Here is a 16,135-nt window from a genome sequence, read left to right on the forward strand (position 1 = left end):
GACTCTCCTTCCATAAGCCATCAACGACCATCAAAAAAGTCAATAAAACTTTATTTTACAGCAATTTATTGCTTTAATTATAGTCCTCGTGTAATGCGCCTCTCTTTCCAAACAGCAATTCCCTTTGACCTTCGACCTCCAACGCCATTCAGTCAAGCCATAAATGACCATCACAAATGTAAATAAAGTGACTTTATGATACAATGCAGTGTATTTCTGTCATTACGATACAATAGCACATTTATTATACATAGAATAAGATATGTTGTGTGTAGTTTTAAGGCTTATTTAGTTGAAAAGTATATTTTATGGAAACCCGGGAACGGATTATTCCCATTTTAATGGTTTCCTATGGGATTTTTTTTTTGAGATACACACTTTTCGCCTTACACACCAATTAAGTTTGTAAGTTGAGGTCTCACTGTATATATACAGTAACATGAGCTTGAATGGCCCATTGCTCAACTAAAGACTTTATTTTATACAATTTGTCAAATACGCCCTGCATTTTTGGGGTCCACCACCACCATTACCTAGCAAATCATGACATGGACCATATAGTCAAAGTCAGCTTTATTGTAAAATATGCTAATATGCATGACATACAGCACAGATGAAATTACTGTTCTCTCGGAACCAGCGTGGAGGCACTTGTAATGACTTAACAAACATAATAAACACGTTCATATATGGTTCATATTCCTGACAGAATTTGATATGGTTAGATAAAAAAAAAAAAATCCACGCATTCTGTTCATACAGAGAGATAAAAATGATTTTGATCAATGCTTTCCATTTTCCCATACTTTGACAACATTTCAAACTGTTTATTGCAAATGCAAATGCTTCTCTTGCAATAACTCTGACCAAAGTTGCCACAAAGGCGCACTTCCTGCAGCTTTGCCCATATTTGCACTTCCTGTGTAATTACTGGCCTGAAAGAGATTCATCTGTCATGCTGTCAGGGAGACAGGTATCAAGTGCCGTGATGAGTGTGACGTCAGTAATCCCGCAATAACCATATTGAAACGGCTTTAGGTTGTGGCGCAGCTTTGATTTTAATTTCATTTTTTAATCATCTCGGTCCCTGGAATTCCTAAAGGTGAACTCATTCATGATTACATTTGCACTCATTTCTATTTAGCTTTCTTGAGCCAGCGACAACACAAGTGGGTTTATCATTTAAATTATTCTTCAGTCATTAGCGTCTGTTGTCCTCTCACTCAATGGAAGAATACAGAGACTGAACAAAAGCCCCAGTGCCACACCATCCACTGTTGGATGCATTTCCACATCTAACCCTACAACAGAGACTCTCATTAGGGCCGGCCCATAATTAAACTCGGTTTAGCATATTGGGGCGAGGGCACACAAAGGTTTGTTTCATCACAGAGGGATCACAGCACTTTGCCTGAGCGGGATCATTAAAGGCACCAAGGTACGTCACAGAGGACAAAATAGAGAGATTTGCTGACCGGAATCGACTGGTTCTTGATTGGGAAAAAGAAGGTTTATATCAGGGGTGTCAAAGTCATTTTTTGCCGCGGGCCACATTGTATTTATGGTTTCCTCTCGAGGGCCGTTATGAATTTGGGGAACCATTAGAATGTTTAAATCCCTTCAAATATTACATATGGAGCACACAGCAAATTAATGAATAACTCGTTTTCAAATCAGAAGTCAAGAATAATGACTTTTATTGTGGTTGATATCCAAAAATATGAAAATTTGGCTCAGATTTTAGCAATCACTATGGAATTTAAAAAGTTTGATTTGCTTTCGCAGGCCGAAAAAAATGTGGCGGGCCGGATTTGGCCCGCGGGCCTTGACTTTGACAGCTGTGGTTTATATTGTTCATTTGCTTAACAGTTGAAAATTCGGCCTTAGTTAGACCTCATGTGGAATTTTAGATGATCTTTCTGCTACTTCATCAAAGATTATCCAGGACTTAATGTCAACGAGAAGTTTTGTTTCTCCAAGAAAGGCCCCAGCTCAGACTACAAATGGCCCAATCCCATGCATACGTTCCTGAGATTTCACAGCACGCTTACCACCAAACATCATGGTACCTCTACTTCCGGATAGAGTGATCGCTGGCACGAATGGCTGCCGCTGCTCACCCACAAAAAAAAAAAAAAAAAAAAAAAAAAAAAAAAATCATGTGACTGTAAAGTGTACTTAAGGGTTTTGAAAGGCGCTTAGAAATTATTGTTATATTATTATCATAGCATGTTAGCATGTCAAAAAGCAGTCGATGACTTCAATTCCTTTTGAATGAGTACGAATACCAGGATGGTTACCAGGCTGATACGACATTATAACTAAGGAAAAGTTTCTCATACCAATACCGGTTAGCGATGCCAGTCAGCAGCCCCCATTTATTGCCACTCTCAATTCAGGAAGCAAATGAGTTTTTCACAGTGAACTACATCCATGTCAATCCTCTCAAATGCCCATTCAATTGTTAATTGTTGTATTTATACATCCACTCATACATTTTCCAGACTGCTTTTTCTAAAATACCCAAAACACGCAGGCTGATATTTTTAGTCAAATGCAAAGCACCAATAAAAATGACTTAATGTGTCCCAAAACTACTTTAAATTGAAACCGGAAGTGGCCAGTTTCAGATGGTCCCGCCCCCTTGTTCGTGACGTCACGCCAGGATACTCCAGAAACAAAACAATGGCTTCTGAGAGTTCAGATTTGGAGAAGATGCTTTCTTGTTACTCATCCAGTTATGAATATAATTCAAATAGTTCTTAGGAGGAAAGCATAAATGTTTGCAATCGATTAAAGAAGTCCTTCCGTATCAATTCGAGCCGTCTGGACCCAGAAAATGCACAAGATGGCGCCCAGGCTCCGTTGGAAATGAGCTGATTTGTCTGCTGAGAATTTGTGTCCACTTTTATGGTGTTACTGCAATTTGTAGTGTTCGTCCAACCCACAACGATTCACCATCGCGTTATTTATGTGTTTTCCTTCTAATTCCGCCATCAACATGGGTCAACACAATGTTTTCAGACCTAACAAAGTACCCAAAATGCATTGTGTGTCGCTTTCTCGGTCAGGGGCGTTCCTGATGTGACATCCTCATCATCTCGAAAACAAGACTTTCTGAATATTCAGCGCAAGTCTTAAAACGTAAAATATAGCTATATGCGGTGGAATCTTATTAAAATACGCTCAGTAGAAGTCATTCGAAGTGATTTTACAAATTATGGACACAACTTGTCCCGAGGTGTCGGTTGTCCTTTAAAGTAAAAAAAAATATTGAGGAATATCTGCAATCGGCTGGCAACCAATTATGGGTGTCCCCCGCCTAGTGGTCAAAGATAGCTGGGATAGGCTCCAGAACCCCCCGCAATCCATATCAGAAGTAAGATGTCTGGAAAACGGATGTATGGATTGGAGATGGAGATGTATGGATAGCATAAAAATAATAGCAAAAAAATATAGCAAAAAGTGACAGTTTACAATAAATCCTCGAATTCTAGAATGAACCATATATAAAATAAAATATAACATAAAATACTGAGAGTGCATCAAATATGTTGCGACCAAATATTTTGTATTGATTTGTCCTAATATGGCACAGTGCCATTTTTTCTTCTTCACCGTAATTAACAGTTCAACCTTGATGGAGGTCTGCACTCAACTGAGTGCTATTCTAGTTTGAGTGATAAATTAAAAAAGGCTGGGCGGGGGATGTAACGCATGTACCTGTGTGTCGGGATTTATAATTTAACCTTGCCCCCTTGTCGACTCAATGATGCCCCACAGGATCCAGCGCCGAGCTTCTTCCATCTCATAATTGTGCCCTCAAACAGCCACTGTAATGAGGTGGTGATTCTGCTCCGTGACTGTCACTAATAGTAAAGCAGATTTTTTTATGACCCCTTATTATAGACGCCATGAAACGAGAGTGCGGCAGAAGATTGGTGATGCATTCTGCGGGTGACATTTGACAAAGGTCACGGATGAGATTTAAACGTGCGCAACGGACGGCCCGCCCGCTCCACAGGTAGAAGTGATTTTATTCATATGAGGTGGCAGCTTTTTTCAAGCATCCTGTAATCATTGTTCAAGTGGATGAAAAGGAAGCTGGGTTCACTTTGACTTTAAATTTCTTGTGACGTAATCAGTGGCGGGTGGGCGGAGGAACATGCGTGTCCAATTTATTTTGAATTTGACCTTGTCTCCGTTTATAAACAAAATTGGATAAATTAGCCTTAAAGGACAACCGACACCACTTTTTTTGTTTCCTAACTGACATCAGAAAAACGTTTTATAGCATCTAAAATACCCAAAAGTCAAATGCAAAACACCAATAAAAATGTCTTAAAGTGTCTAAAAACTACTTTAAATTGAAACCGGAAGTGCCCAAGACATTCTTGCCTTGCTCGAGTATCAAAACAATGGCTTCAGATTCGGAGAAGATGCTTTCTTGTTACTCATCCAGTTATGAATATAATTCAAATCGTTCTGAAGAGGAAAGCATGCATGTTTGCAATCGATTAAAGAATTTATTCCGTGTCATTTTGAGGCATCTGGACTGAGAAGTAGCATCCCAGAAAATGCACAAGATGGCGCTCAAGCTCCGTTGGAAATGGGCTGATTTGTCTGCTGGGAATTTGTGTCAGCTCGTATCAAATAGTAGTCTTGGTGCAACCCACAACGATTCACCATCGCGTTATTTATGTTTTCCTTCTAATTTCGCCATCAACACGGATCAACGCGAAGTTTTCACACCAAACAAAGTACCGCAAAATGCATTGACGTGATGAAAGGACTGCTACAGTGTGTCCTTTCTCGGTCAGGGACGTTCCTTCCGTGACGTGACGTGAGGACTCATCACCAACTCAAAAACAAGACTTGCGGAATATTCAGCGTGAGTCTTAAAACGTAAAATATAGCTATATGTGGCGGATTCTTTGTAAAATACGCTCAGTAGAAGTCATTTGAAGCGATTTTACAAATTATGGACACAACTTGTCCGAAGGCGTCGGTTGTCCTTTAACTGGATCCCAGCAACATATGAATAGTCAACAGTATATGTATTCAATACACAGAAATATGTGCAAATGGCAAAAAGGTACCTATTGTCATGCTTTGCAAGGTGGTGGTGTACCCCAAAAAAGCAGGCATGAGGTAAAAAAACTAAGGGTCCAAAGTAGCAAACAAAACCATGATAAGACGAAACAAACCTGGCAGGGTGAAACAAACAATGACCAGACACTGAATGGTCATGTCGGGTGTCCTTTCAACTGCCACAAATTAAAACGACCAAAACTTGTGCAGCCTCAGGCGGGGCCCTACAGTGCCACCCGTTGGTCGCAAACCGAAATGTGACATCTATAAACTTTAGTTGAGCAATGGGCCATTCAAGCTCATGTTACTGTATATACTGTATCTTAAAAAGTGTCAAAAACAAATATAAATAATATAATACCTGTATCGTTCAATATTGATATGTCTTTTGTCAATGGCAAAACTATGCATGGATACAGGAAACAAAATAACACTCTTTATGCTGCAATGAGGGGATCATAACAACCAGTGATAATTTACATCTATCATGACAACATACACAAACTCTAGTACTTTATTTGGAGCCATTAAAATGTGTTTTTATTATTCCTACCAAGATATTTGGGTCAGATTGTTCGTCAGATTGTAAGGTCACCACCTGGCTACAGTGTATATACTGTACGTACAAAGCTGCACCAATATGTTTTTGAAAGGTGATCTGTCATGATCTGAGGCTTTTTAGCGACATCCACTGCTGTTTAAACATCAACCACGTTATGATTTAGAAATGCGGCGTGCTGAAAGACATGTGTTCATTATGGTAATTTAGTCAGTGTGGATGCATTTTTAACAGATTATATTTTATGTTTTGGGGTCAATGTGTGTTACAATTACAGGCTGTGCTCGTCGAGCAAAAGAAGTCAGGTTAAATTTTTAATGGCAGGGCAATGCGGCACATTGCAGCGTGAAAGTCATAATCATTGGCAAGTTTTGACAGCAAAGTTTAGATGTTAATTAAAAATTAATGTTGTACTTTAAAATATCGACCATTCAGCTGATTTTTATAATGCTTGTCATCATTAGTTACAGATGAGATGAAGCCTCTTCAAAGCTGACTATGCGTGAGAGATGAGATACACCCATGAGTAGCATCATTTCATACTCCTCAGCGCTCTAAAAATATTTTTTATAGTTGTCTATTGATGACTAAAGTGTCATTATTTGCGTTTCAGTTGATATAGTTTGATGCGTTTTCCCATGTTTTCCTCAGGTGCAAAATTTCCCTGAAAAAGAGAGATTGCTCCCTCCCACCGCAACAAATAAATACATACATACATACACACACACACACACACACACACACACACACACACACACACACACACACACACACACACACACACACACACACATACATACATACTGTTAGGTTAAAATATTACAGGGTAATATTAGCATTTTACGGTTATCTTTAAAATTGTAAATATTCATATTTACCATACATACATACATACTTTGTTTATTTATAAAGAAATAAATAAACAAATACATAAATACTAACAAAATAAATATATAAATAAATGAATAAATAGTGTTCTGAAATATAGAAAAAATGTGTTCAAATAAATAAACTTCTTTATTTTAAATAAATAAATAAATAAAATAGTACATAAATAAATACATACACTCATAAAAATGAATAAATAACAATAAAGAAATAAATACATACATACATACATACATAAATGAATAAATAAAAAATAATCAATAATAAAGAAATGAATACATACATACATACATACAAAAATAAATACATAAATACATTAATGTGTAAATACATAAATAGTGTTTTGAAATATAGAAAAAAATGTGAAGAGGTGTATCGTGAAATCCACCCGACACTCGTTGTCTTTGTTATGGTTTCATTTTGACACTTAACTTCAAAAATGTTATAAGTCCTGCCACCATACCGCACTCTGACCTCCATGCAATAAACGAAACTGCTCATGTCCTGAAAGGATGGTATAATAAGTTGGATTGGCAACCACTGTCTGTATATTATTCATCCCGATTTCTTGCTCATTCATTTTTTTTCCTTTTCCTGGCCCCCCTGAGTCATACTAATTGTCATCTAAATTTGAATTTCTTCGGAGGGAAAGTTGAAGTTAATGGTTCATATCGAGTTCCTGCAAGGGCTTTTAATGTGCTAAATGCAGCAATGTGGATCATTTTGTTCACGAAGCACAAAATTTCATAGTCACATGTGCCTTTAAACTGTCCTCGGGGTGTTATCAACAGGCTGTTTCAAAGAAATATTCTTGCCTTCATCTGGATATAGCCAATAAAGAACACAAATAGAACTGCTAATCTTTGCGACATGACAGATGAGTGGTCAGCAGATCCATCCACCTTCTCAACCTGAGGTTGAAGGTTACTCGGACTTCCTCCTACATTACATCAAATGTCTGAAGACACCATATTGGGTGAATTGTGGGCTAGAAATAATAATAATAATAATAATAATAACAACAATAATAATATTAATAACAATAATAATAATAATAATAATAATAATAATAATAATAATAATAATAATAATAATAATAATAATAATAATAATAATAATAATGGATTTGGAATGGATTTAGAATTGAATTAATTTACCTTATTAGTCTTGCAGTGGAGAAATTTACATTTAACAGCAAAAAATTATGAAAGGAACATGAAAGGAAAGAATAAAAAAAATAAAAAATAATAATAATAATACATTTTCGTGTCTTAATGGCAGTTGCAAACTGATTTGGTACATTTTTGCCACTTATTGACATGGAATGGTAACTATAAGGGACTTGTGGAATGTGGACAACTCAGTTTTACATTATTGCTTGTTCTGTAGCCACAAAGGGACATATGTCTTCTTGTGCCGGTCCCAAGCCCGGATAAATACAGAGGGTTGTGTCAGGAAGGGCATCCGACGTAAAAGCTTGTCCAAAACAAACATGCGGATCAAACTTCTAAAAATGGAGGCCACTGATTTGCTGTGGCGACCCCTTGAAGGGAAAAGCCGAAAGGAAAAGAAGATTTCTAAGCGCCTTTGAAAACTCTCAAGGACACTTGAAATAACACAACTAATCCATTTCAGAAACAAACTAATAACTTATCTGGTTCAATTTGAATTGGTGTATAAAAAGGCATTTTCATCATTGAAAATCAAAGGATAAAAAAAGTTTTTGTGAAGGACAACTGCAATCATAAGAGTCCATTTAAGGTCTGAGACAGCAAAACAAAATCGGATATGAAAGAAAATGGTTGACACATGGACCTGTAGTGTCAATTCCACTCTTGCAAGACCACAAATTCAGGGTTTCCGTTGTTGTGTTTCCAAAACAAGACGTTTTATTGAATTTATATTCGACAAATCTGAGCGCTTTTGAACGGTTTAATTCTGAAGCGCAACCAGTTTTACACCAAGTACTGGACAATGGTGCCCTCTGGTGCTTCATTTAACTCGGTGACAGTTCCACCACGTTTACTGTGTTTTGTCATTTTCATGTCAGCTTTGCGCTCGACCTCATTTGGTTACCGACTTGCAACAATACAGTGTTGTGACTACTATGAAAATGGCTGCCTTTGCAATCAAATGTATGTCAGTTTATCCCAGTCTTTTGGCTCATTTGAAATTTGGTTTCTGCTCATGATCAAACTTCCCAATATATGCAACGCAATAGTCTCAATCACATTTTTTACGTTATTTATTCCAGCAATAGTGAATAAAAAATACCAGTAGCGGACCGTCAAGGCCTGCAAAGCCTTCTCTGCCGGCCTGAAATATCTGAATCACAGACTAATGTGAATTATATTTTGTCCATGAATTCTTATTAAATAATTCCCAATTGTCTTTTATCTTCTTTTCATTGCTTTTCCCCTGTTGTGCTGCTTCCACGTGTTTTTTCGTATTTAAGCATTTAACCAATCACATTCCAGCTATTATTTCTTAACAGGGTCAGAAATCTACCGGTACGACTTCGCAATCAGTTCTGCAGGCATTGGAGCATAAAATAAGTGTTGATGAAACTGTTGCTTTAACCAATCAGATTTTGAGTTGGCAACCCAAGGCCTGCTCGAGTTTTCGCAAACTATGATTGGCTAGTCACATGATTGTCAAGTCACTAGCCAATCATAGTATCTGGCCAGTATGCTCTTATCACTAGCTGCTAGTGATAAGAGCATACTGGCCAGAGCTAGCACACTGTATCTGTAGCGAGCTGCATAAGCAAATATATTGTTGTGTTGATTTAATAGAGGTTTTTTCTACCCACAATGCCTGAAGGAGTAAAATAAATTGATTTGGTTGCTGATATACTGTTCAAGCCATTTTTAAGAAGGACTTTTCAAAAATACATGGACATCATTTAAGAAAGGTTGGACAGCTCTGAATCTAGTAAAAATAGCAAATGATATTGCAATTTTATGAGGTTATCATGAATCCACACATTCATAGTTAAAAATACGAAGTGTTTAATGACAGTATTTTTAGGTTTCTTCAAATGACAAGTTATTTCCTGGCCAACGACATCCTCTAGTGGACGTGTAGTAATATCCCACCACACTTGTAGCTGTGGAGTGATTCAGACGTAGGACTACTGAAGGCCTAGGAGTAACATGCGCGACCCACCATTGAAAAATTAATTTGCACTCCTAAACCAAAGTGTCACGTACATTCTTATATAATGTGAATGGACTGACATGTGCTTCCCTGCAGTAACCCATGACTCATAAGCAGATACTCATATACAGACTAACAAACCAATTAAGCCAACTTTACTTGTCACTGATCTAACTTTCATTGCCAAGAGTGCCGTCCAAAATATGTACCGACTGACCAGTCCAGACCAGAATGAAGCCTGCTTTTCGCCTTAATAATAATAATAATAATAATAATAATAATAATAATAATAAAAGCGCCTTTCAAAACTCTCAAGGTCACTTTACAGTCACAGGATCAGTTTTTCTGTGGGTGAGCAGCGGCAGCCACATGCGCGAGTGTTCACTCAACCTGGAATAACTCAGATAGAAAGTTAGCTGGCTGGCTAATAGCCAGTTATAAAGCCAGATAGCTAATAGCTAGTCAGCTAATTGTTTGTAGTTAGTCGGTTGGGATGGCCTCCACCCGACCATGAAGGTAAATCACAATCTGTGCTGCTTTTATTTAAATTATATTTGGCTAATCTGGAGAACTTCATCCATGTGTTACTCTCCATGAGACTTGATAACTGTTATGGTTCTCCGTCTGGACCCCCCTCAAAAGAGCATCAAACACCACAGCTCATTTAGAATGCTGCAACTTGGATTCGGACCAGAACAAAGGCTATTGACTGGCTCCCAATCAACTGTATAATAGATTGGTCAATAAATCACGGAATGGATTTGAAAGAAATCCAAATGGAAGATAAACAAGGTTGGCATATTTGAGTCCATTTGTAGAGTCTGGGTTTCAAGGCAAACATGGTGAAGAGGCATTTTGGTGTTATGCTGCACAAACGTGCCATAAAATGAAGTCGAAATGCTTTTATTTTATTTTTCTTATTTTAACTTGCTCTCATCATCCGAGTTCTTTGTTACGCATATTACAAATTTGACAATATTTTTTTTTGGTGGGGTGCCTGGGTGATTCAGTACAGAAATGATAACCACATCCACCTAACAGAACAAACGTGGTGAGAGCCAACGTTTGTTCCCAGGAATGTGTGCACTCTAATCCCAGAAAAAGACACAAGATGTTTTAGCAGAGCTCCTCTGGTCCACATGAGTGGTCCGGGCATCCGACGCTCCTGCAAACTCCGGAACTGGTTAAAGAGAGGCTGACGCCTGTTTGCATAGCAGCAGCCATTTACAGCGACGAGAGCAGGTCAACTAAATAATCGACAACAATGCAGGCAGAGGCGCTTCCAGCCCTTCCTGTCTATGTGGTATGCTAAGACATCACGAGAAGTTAAGAGCACACTGTCAAGCCATGTGGAAATGGAGACGCGTGTTTAACTCTTTGCTGCCTTGAAAATGTCTAAAATTTGGTTACAACTTCACAATCAAATGAAATGCAGAACAAAATGATCAATTTTGGCTCGAATTGTGTAGAATTGGATTGGATTAGCCTTTATGAGTCTTGCAATGGAGAAATTTACATTTCACAGCAGCAAAGTAATGAAAGTAAGTGCAAAGGAAAGGAATATGTAGAAAAACAAAATACAGGAGCTTCTGTAAAGACAGCCACTCTCCCGGCGCCTTCTTGAAGTCCAAACAACAACAACAAACTAACGTCTGTGTAAGCTCTCAGTCGTACAGGAGTGGTCCATCGATGAGAAGGTTTCTTCAGCCGTCATCTGTACAAAAGTGAAGGTTTCGGACGTTTCGCCTCCTATCCAAGAGGAAGAGGAAGAGCCGGACACAGCTATCCTGTGTCCGGCGCCACCATGTCTGGACATTAGGGATATATAAATGGGGCCGATACGACCAGTCAGACTTTAGTTCGCTGACGAAGCCTCTTGGATAGGAGGCGAAACGTCCGAAACCTTCACTTTTGTGCAGATGACGGCTGAAGAAACCTTCTCATCGAACAACAAACTAAAGAACAAATAATGTGACACAACACAAAAGACACACAATTCAATCTTAAGCACTTTCTGCACTCTCTTTGTTGTATCAAGCAGTTCTAGATTAAAGAAAAAAGGATTAAAGCATCTTTTTCACCAGTGGATCTGGGACATCATACAAAACAATACAATACAATACAATACATCCTAATTCATATAGGAATTTCACAACATCTTCAGCTGCAACAAAGCGCTTCACATAATAGTCAACACAAAGCAAAATAATAAACACAGGAACATAAAAACATGGACAGTTATTCAATCTTAACAACTTTCCTCATGTACTCTATGATGTTTGAGTACAAGAGAGGATCAAAGCGCCCTTTTCACCAGTGGATCAGGGACGTCATGGTGGAATGTGCAAATCTACTATAAGCAATTCAAGGCGTAATTCAATAACTCCCAAAAATTGAAATAAAATCAAGAGTAAACTGTAAGTTATAGTAAAGTATTGAAGGAGCGTCAGTGCAGAGCGCCAATGTATATGTGGAACTGTCGTGGCTTGGAATTGAAGCGGATTTATGTGGGACAGGTGATGTGAGACAATCTCTTCGCGTCAATGGATGCTACAGCTGCGTGTTTGCTTTCAACATTTAGCTTGTAGTAGACGTGCACATTCCACCATGACGTCCCTGATCCACTGCTGAAAAGGACACTTTGATCCTCTCCTCTTTCATCTAGAACTGCTTCATGTCACAACAAGAGGGTACAGAAAGTGCTGGAGAATGAATGACTCTCTGTGTCTTTGTCTTGTCATATTATTTATTTATTTATTTATTACTTTATGTTACTTGAGTGAACGCTGGCGCAGAAAAATATATATATATTATTATTATTATTGATGAGAAGGTTTCTTCAGCCGTCATCTGTACTTTTTGGCACAGATGACGACTGAAGAAATCTTCTCATCGATGGACCACTCCTGTACGACTGAGAGCTTACACAGACGTATTATTATTATTATTATTATTATTATTAATATTGGATTGGATTTGCCTTTATTAGTCCCACAGTGGAGAAATTTACATTTCCCAGCAGCAAAGTGATGAAAGGAATGAAAGTAGAAAAACAAAGTATTTTTATTATTATTATTAAAGTCTATACTCCTCTTTGTTGAAAATCCTATAAAAGATATTTAATCTTTTGTCTCTACTTGTCTTAGAATCATACAATAGAATCTTTTGATTCTATTGTATGCCTTGTAGAAATGTCAATTTGCCAGTCAACATGACTTTGAAAGTGCACTAACTTGAGAAGCCGGTGGGAAGTATGCTCCACGTTCAGAGCGGGTGCGGAAGGTCAACGTAGCGTGCGCTGAATGGATGTGAAGGCCGTCTGACTCAGCAGCTCCTATGCTGTCTGTGTGCTCGCTCCACAGTGTCTTTATCCCCGGTGACGGGACATTGCCTCGGGCCTGCAAACACACCTCGCAGTCAACCCCAAATCCGCCCAGACTGAGATTTGGATTTGTCTCATTGAGCCAAATGGATCGCACCACCATTTGTTTGCATCGCACTAAAAGTGAATGATGAATGATGAATCAGGCGACATCACCGGTATGGTCTTAGTTTTCCCCCCGAAATTTAAGAAACATGGAGCTATTTGACTTTTAATTCATATAGGATAGACTTGGAAGAAAGGGAATACAATAGACAGGGCTTCCAAATTTTTGTGCTATGATAGTTTCACTGAATTGGTTCAAAATGTATTTTGTTGGACATATCTTTGTTTCTTGACGTGTGGTATCAGGCAAAACAATGAAATACTTTTGTGGCAGAGGGTAAACGAAACCTGTGTGTCCACTTGTTGCTTTCACCACGAAGGTGTAATCATAGCTTTGCGTTCAACTCATCACTACAGTGACACCTTGGCTTACGAACTTAATTGGTTCCCAGACAGTGTGTAAGGTGAAACATGTGTATCCCAAAATATAATTTCCCATAGGAAACAATTAAAATGAGAATAATCCATTCCCAGGTCCCCATAAAACATACTTTTCTACTTTCCAATTTTCTAAGCCTTAAAACTACACAAAATATACCTCATTTTATGTACAATAAATGTGCTATGGTATTATAATTAAAGAAATAAACTGTACTGTTGTGATGGTCGTTGATGGCTTGATGGAATGGAGTGGCCGGTTTCATCAGCATGAAACACTTGATGAGGAACGTAGCCTTCTTCTTTCACCATCTTGAGGAATGATCCCTTGTAGGTGATAATTGTATCTAGTTCCTCATCAATTATTTTCTTTTTAGCTGGGTTGATAGCTTTTTGCATCAAGTGTACAGATGGCTTGTGCGGGTTGTTTGTGGAGCCTGATTGATAGGATATTTTAACCTTGCAGTCTACACTCTGCTTTTGAACTATCAAAGTTGAAACTCTATACATGAATATGAATACAGTGAAATCTTGACTTATATCCTGACTTTCATTTTGTCAAGTTATGGGGGAACAAACGAAGGTCTTTCAGCGCTGTTCTGCAGGAAAAACTGTCAGACACACAAATCCAAAACACTCGAGGAGCATAAAGAAGAGGGAACGGCACGGGAAATCTAAGTTCCTCATTATGTCTGTGTAGGCTCTCAGTCGTGCAGGAGTGCTCCATCGAGGAAAAGGTTTCTGCAGCCGTCATCTGTACTTCTTTGAAGGTTTCGGACATTAGCTTAGAGCAGGGACCTATCAGAGCAGAGGATTACTTTTGCTAATTTGCCTTGATAATAGTAGCGATCGGCAGCAGCATTGTCGTTGGCTATCAGCAGTTGAGACGAACTGGATTTGAGCCAATTTCACAATAAAAAAAAAACAAATCCCGTATAAAAGTAGTAATACGCCGTACATTAGTTGAAATGATAACAAAAACGTATAAAATATGTGGAAAACTTATAAGTTGACAGGTATGATTGAGGGGAAGATAAAACTCACGGATATGCTTCTGGAAAGACAGTGTTATATTAAAAATATTCATGTTATAAATAAAATAGGTTTTCATTTCTCTTTATATTTGGAAATAAATTTTTGAGAAAAATTAAGAAAATATGGTTAAAAAAAGGTTTATAGGAAGATGAGTTGACTCGTTTTTGCCGACAAAGGTATTTTCAAGGTAAAGTTATAAAGTGAAACCACGAAAATGGGAAGAAAAAATAAATACAAACTGTTTTCATAACCAACACTTCTTCTTTTCCTTTTGGCTTTTCCCTTCAAGGGGTCGCCACAGCAAATCAGTGTCCTCCATCTTTAGAGGTTTGATCCGCATGTTTGTTTTGGCCAAGCTTTTACGTGGGATGCCCTTCCTGACACAACCCCCTGTATTTATCCGGGCTTGGGACCGGCACAAGAAGACTTATGTCCCTTTGTGGCAAAAGAACTACAGAACTCGCTCAGTAAAAGGCTCCCAAACACAAAATGGTCGTCGGCACAGCAACATTCAAAAAAAGCAAAAACTATACTCACCATTTGATGACAACCAACACCAAAAACAATATACAGAACCAACAAATTTTAAAAAATAGTTGGAAAAAGAAATGTTTTTAACAAAAAAACTGTTGGGGGAGGTTTCAATTTACCGCCAACGTTGAATAAATGGGACCTGACTGTGTGTAAAACCATGCGTGCCAGACAGTTACCAAAGCAGTACGACAAGACCAGTACAATAAAGTACCAAGTGGATTGTGGTATGAGGGTGTGTCCGTGCCCATAGCGTATTAGGCTAAGAGGTACAAACAGGTTCTGAGAGCAACATGTTCTGTCACCCACTTCCCTCTTTGGGCTTAGTCACTGGAACCGCTCTGATGGAGCTCCACGCATGCACAGGCTAGTCCCGCAGTCAAGACAACCACAACGTCTGCACTTTCTGTTCACCCAGAAGCCCGTGAATGCAGGAAACCTGCATTCCCGCACCTGCCTCGGGCGCTCATTGCTATGCTCAAAGGACGGAAAAAGGGCAGGGGGGATATTGAGAGAGGAAACCATGCAGGATGGACAAGAGACTTGGACCCCTTTAAAAAATGGACATAGTGAGGAGGGAATGCATACCATCGAGGTAGACAGGACAATCCTTGCCTTCACGCACATTCTCCTCCAAACATTATGATCCCTCCAGAGACAAGCATATATTCGTGGTGGAGAGGAAGGGGCAAATCGCATGCCACTGCCTGCACTTGTACACCACTTAAAAATGACGAGCATAAACGTACTGTATAGCTGTCCATGTTAAGCGCTTTGTTACAGCTTCAGCTGTTGTTAAAGCTCTATATAAATCATTATGTATTGTATATTTGTGCTGCATGGAACTGAATAGCATCTATAAACTATATTTTTCTTTTGACGTGACATCACGTCAGGAATCGTCACCAACTCGAAAACAAGACTTCCTGAATATTCAGCGCGAGTCTTAAAACGTAAAATATAGCTATAAGCGGTGGAATCTTTGTAAAATACGCTCAGTAGAAGTC

The 16,135-nt window shown here is 38.5% G+C and overlaps 1 long non-coding RNA gene across 1 annotated transcript; it reads right to left on the bottom strand.

The window, feature by feature from the left end:
• Positions 1–13,776: 13,776 nt before the first annotated feature.
• LOC148900859 (uncharacterized) lies at positions 13,777–15,283 on the bottom strand. Its single transcript, XR_016114370.1, has 2 exons — positions 15,135–15,283; positions 13,777–14,360 (listed from the first exon to the last, which is right to left on the bottom strand). It is a non-coding gene; the product is annotated as an uncharacterized LOC148900859 (long non-coding RNA).
• Between the last annotated feature and the right edge of the window lie 852 nt (positions 15,284–16,135).

Source organism: Hippocampus bargibanti, linkage group LG03, assembly GCF_051943395.1.
Source record: "Hippocampus bargibanti isolate YZ-2025 linkage group LG03, ASM5194339v1, whole genome shotgun sequence".
Taxonomy (NCBI): domain Eukaryota; kingdom Metazoa; phylum Chordata; class Actinopteri; order Syngnathiformes; family Syngnathidae; genus Hippocampus; species Hippocampus bargibanti.